Source organism: Myxine glutinosa, chromosome 7 (assembly GCF_964187855.1).
Source record: "Myxine glutinosa chromosome 7, kmMyxGlut1.1, whole genome shotgun sequence".
In the NCBI taxonomy this organism is placed as follows: domain Eukaryota; kingdom Metazoa; phylum Chordata; class Myxini; order Myxiniformes; family Myxinidae; genus Myxine; species Myxine glutinosa.
In genome coordinates, this window is record NC_136267.1 from 33674805 (window position 1) to 33680598 (window position 5794).

Here is a 5794-nt window from a genome sequence, read left to right on the forward strand (position 1 = left end):
ACCACAGTTATTATTGGAAACTCCTGTAACTTCGCATATCAGAGTCCTATAGAGATACCCTTCAGCACACAAAATTTTGAAGGTCAAGGTCAAAGGTCAAGGTCACTTTGCGGTCAATCATGGAGGTCAACGAAACCCTTATTTTTTGAGTAACTTTGATCGGATCGTCTCCAAACTTCATGGGAATCTAGTATATGGTCCGGCGCTCAGCTGATTAGTTTTTGGTGGCGATCGGCCTTGACCTTCATGGTTAGCGCTGGAGGTCGAAAATTATTGACCCCAAGGTCAAATTACGAAACCCTTATTTTTTGAGTAACTTTGATCTTATGATCTCCAAACTTGGTGGGTATATAGGGTGTGGTATGGCGCTCAGTTGATTAGTTTTTGGTGTCGATCGGCCTTGACCTTCAAGGTCATTTTGAAGGTCATTCAATTTTGACCAAAAGGTAAAATTTTCAAGTTTCAGTTACCATATCGAGTAGTACCTCAAATTGAAGCCCTTGGTGAGTGCTTTCCAAACATATAACTAGTTTGACAATGTGACGTCATTTGACGGCGTTATGACGAAAAAACTGCACTTTTCATGTATATTGTATTGCTTTAGTTCGCATTGTTTAGGTCACTCTGTAGAGCACAGTTCCCTTTGGAAACTCTTGTAAGTTCGCATATCAGAGTCTTTTAGAGATACCCTTTAGCACACAAAATTATGAAGGTCAAGGTCACTTTGCGGCCAATCATGGAGGTCGACGAAACACTAATTTTTTGAGTAACTTTGATCGGATCGTCTCCAAACTTCATGGGAATCTAGTATATGGTCCGGCGCTCAGCTGATTAGTTTTTGGTGGCGATCGGCCTTGACCTTCATGGTTAGCGCTGGAGGTCGAAAATTATTGACCCCAAGGTCAAATTTTGAAATCGTAGGTACCATATCGAGTAATACCTCATATGAATGCCCTTGATGAGTGCTTCCCAGATCTGTAAACAGTTTGACGCTATGACGTCATTTGATGACGTCATGACGAAAAAACGGAATTTTCATGAAAAAATTATTTCCTCAGTTCTCATCAAAATCTTTCAATATTTCATGTGCGTTGGTCATGAAGACATACTATTCACCATACGAAATTATTAAGGTCAAGGTCAAAGGTCAAGGTCACTTGGCAAGATACGGTTCACCCTGTGGGTGACATATGTTTTTTTATTTCTTGTCTTTTCCATCAACTTTTATAACCTTTTCCTCCACTTTCTCATCAATTCCTGCAGTCACCTGTCATTGACAAGTAATCCATCTGATTCGACTTTCCAATTTAATCATCTTTGCACTTTCCATGACCTTCTTCTCACTTCCTTTTAAACCTTTTCTTCAGACACAACCCACATGAGTTATGAATACAATTTCCCCTTTCAGGCACGTGTCTAGTCACTCACAAAGTGTCCATAAGACAACGTCATTATATTTCACAGAACTCCACCACTCTATTAAATCCTAAACATGCCCAATGGGCAATCCACGAAAAAATCAAAGCATTTTCAGTCCCCCTTTTCTCATACACTAGCCAATGTAAGTCAGCCAAACATAAATAAAGAGGTTCCAGCGAGTTGTGACCTCCATAACTCTAAACAACTCCGCTGGCACCTTTTAAAACAAACTTTCCCAGTCACTTACTAAAATAAAGTGCAGCTCTTGTCCGTAGATATACGTTAACCAAGGTTACATGAGACTTGACAACAATATTCCTGCCCCGTGGAGCAAGGCATCAGAGACAACTCCCCTCTCCACCTGAACTTATCCCAGGTAGAATTTAGCTACCTACAGAGAAAGTACCTGCACAACACATTTACAAACCAATTCGTCCCCTCGTATTAGGGGACGTCACAAATGTTCCACCACAATTCACAGCAGGTGACCACCCACCTGCCTTCTGTCGAAGTCCAGTTCAATTTCCATTCACAGACAGACAGACAGACAGATAAACGGACCGGGTGAAACCATAACCATCCATCCTTCCGATTGGACTCACGTCAGCATCACATGTCATTCTTGCCTTCATTCAACGCATTCTGCCATCCCAAGTCGGCCAAATACAAGCCCCGGCCATGCCGTTGAATAAACACCCAGTCGGTTGACAGCCTATCATTTTTGACTTTCACTCCCATTCTCCCTTACTACATTTGGAGAGCCGTTAATGTGGGGATGTAATTGAACACTTGTTTTAAAGCCCTGTCTACACATGCTCTCCATAACATACTCATTATTTCCTGCCAATTTTACTCATCCGGATTGCCCAACGCCCGTAGGCAATTTGGGGAACCCCTTGTCAATCCATGACACACTTCAATGACTCACACCATAAACACAAATACACGCTGCAATGACAGATCATTCATTCCCTTATACACAAATACCTGTGCTCACTCCAACACATCCAGTGCGTAGCTTAACTTAAAATACTCATCGTCCTACCTTTCTTGGGCTAGTCCCTCCTGGTAGTCCTAAGATCGGGTCGCCCCCCGATCCCTAACCTTAAACGCAGTTCTCACGCCGGAGTAACTTAACACCTATTATCTATCACCCACATATGGGTCTACCTGCTTCCCACGCAGGAAGCTTACCTGAGGGATATCCCTCCTTATCTCGGGCGCCCTGTATAATCGATTCATTACCCACTGCTGCTCTGGTTTAAACTAAATATGGTTCGGAATGCAAGCCAGGTGGTACAGCCGACAGAGGTCCACACGTCCAAAGCAAGGCAGGAGGCTTCAATTTCGATGTGCAAAAATTGCTTACCCAAATTAGGTGCCGGCAGGCCTCCTTCCCGACCTGGAACGTGAGGGTCCGCCTCGTCTGCACACTTGGATGATCCCACTTCTGACACCAAAATTGTCGGTCGAAGACCTCATGGGAAGGAAGAAGAAGAAGAATCAGAGCGACAATGTTTAATAAAATCGATTACAAACACACAGTGTGGAGCGAGGCTCAAGAATGCGCCGCCTAACACGCAGTGGGCAATTTCTCAAGACACTCGCTGAAAAATGAGCAAAAAGGCATTTCATTTATAGCAAAATATCAGACAAGAATCTGCGCTAAAGACATAGCAAAACCTGGGCCATAACGACAACACCTCCCATTGTCCCTTCCTACAGAAGGCCAAACTTAGACAAACAGATGTAAGCATTGGATGGGCTGAGCTTTTTTGGCTCTTTATCTAAACATATCAGACCCGAGCGCAAGTCGAAGAAAATATTCTCATACACTAGGCTAAATGGTAGATGAATGATTGGATACACGTGCTGAATACAATAAAAATCAAGGATATGTAATGTCTATATTTCTCCCGAGGTTGGTTACATCCTTGATTTTAGGAGACATACTAGAAACTACAAAGATATATAATTAATTATTCCCTTCGTGAAGGAGGCGTTTGGCGACATGTTTTCCCTGTACGTGGGTCGCGAGCATATTATCTACTGTTTGGCACATACATTCAAGGACTTGCTTACTGGGCTAAGGATCCACCCTGCACGTCGAGCCTCGAAACCACATTTTGTCCACTCTCCTCTGCCTGCAGCTGAGTTCAAATCAGTTTTTCAGAAGCACGATATATAATTTCAGATGTTATACTCAATTGAGTCATGGGGTTTAAACCCTAATGGCTAACACATATATAAATATATATATACTAGCTGAGGTACCCGGCTTCGCCCGGGTTGAATAAAAATAAGACAAATATATGATGAAAAGAACATGTATATTTTAGAGCAATATCACAGTACATTTCCTACATGATGTTTTGTCAATTGTCAATTTCTCAAAACCTCTTGGTATACAACATTTCTGGTTTTCTTACTTGGTGCCAAGACATAAAGTTTGCTTGGTTTTCCAACCCTCGAGCAGCCCACGTACAGCTGGCCATGGGAAGTACCCGGCATTGCTGGGCGGGGGAAGGGAGGGGAGGGGGAAGGGGATGGGAGGGGAACGGGGGGGGGGGAGGGGAGAAGAGGGGGGGGAGGGGAGAAGAGGGGCGAGGGGGAGGAGGAGAGGGGGGGATTGGGAGGGGGAGGTGGAGGGATGGGAGGGGGAGGGGGAGGGGGAGGGGCAAGGGGGAGGGGAGGGGGGGAGGGAAGGGAGGAGGGGAGGGCGGAGGGGGAGGGGAAGGGGGGAGGGGGAGGGGTGGGGGGGAGGGGAAGGGGAGGGGAGAAGGGGAGGGGAGAAGGGGAGGGGGTAGGGTGGAGGGGAGGGGGGAGGAGGGGGAGGGGGGGAGTCAAGTCGAAAGTCATTGTCGTCAATTGAATGTCGCATTTATTTTTTATTCCCTGTCAAATGGCATTGGTCCCGCATTCCGAACCCGGAAGTCGGAAGTCATTGTCGTCAACGTTGAAACATTAACGTTACGAAATACGCTGATGACGTCATAATTTTAAAACCGAAGGTTTTTTAAACATTTAAGGTGTGCTGTAGTTTCTCTGGGACGTAATGATTCCGAATATGAAGTTGTAAAATTAACGTTCCGAAATACGCTGATGACGTCATAATTTTAAAACGCGACGTTTTTATTTTTAGTTGAGATTTTATTCGAATTCGAATTCCATTAAATTTCAACTGTTGGAAACAATAATTATTTCAATTTCCAACAGTTGAAATAATTATTGTTTCCAACAGTTGAAATTTAATGGGATTCGAATTCGAATAAAATCTCAACTAAAAAAAAAACCGTTTATTCGTTCTTGGCGCGACAAAATGGCGCGCATTTTGTCATTATGTGTGACATTACGTCACTCCTACGGACGTGAAAACATTTGTTTTCCTTAAAAATATATTTAAAATAATACAATAGTACATAAATTAACAATAAAATAAGCTAAAAAACTATTTAAAATACAATAAAAAGCACATTAAAAATATATAAATATGTATGTACAGTATACCGTACGTACGCGCAACCGAGGGATCAGAAAGGGGCAATAGCGCCGCCACAAACTACACCATGGAATTGCAGCTGGCCCGGTTTTTTTAAACCATTGATATTAAAATACAAAGTAGCCTATAACCACCAGGATTTTATGCTGATTCCGAATCTGTGTCTAAAACTTTTCTCCGATGTGTAGTTCTTGAGTTATAAGCGGACATCCAGACAGACACACACACAGACACTCCTCCTTTATATATAGAGATATATATATATACATACATATATATATATATATACATATATATATATATATGTATGTATATATATATATATATATATATATATATATATATATATATATATATATATATATATATATATATATATATATATATTGTTGCGGATATGAGGATTGAGTTTTTTTTTATTGTGTTGTATTGTATAGTAAATGGTTGTGAATTATTGTTTTAGTCTGAGCCCTCCTTGCTCCAGTGTGTATAAAGGTCAAAGGGCGTTCCGGTAGTTAATTCCATAAAGCATACATTGAAGGACACTATAATACCCTTGTTCAGTAGTTTATTTCCTTATTCTGTGTATTAGGTTAAGGCTTTGTCTTCCATTAAAATGACACTCCATTGCACCAAGTGAAATAAGATAGATTCCCTTCATTCTTCATTCCCATTCCCAAAACCTCCATTTCCCCTTTCGTCATGGCCAAGCCTCGATTGCCAATATTACATCCCCTCCAAAACCACCATTGAACATGTGCTCGGGTCGGGGAAGAAAGGCGTGCCCGCCCGTCGTCATCAAGGGCGGAGCCAGAGGGTCGCGTGACCAACCAGGGCCGAGGTGAGCACCCCGATGGGCGTGTCCTGAAGGCCGGC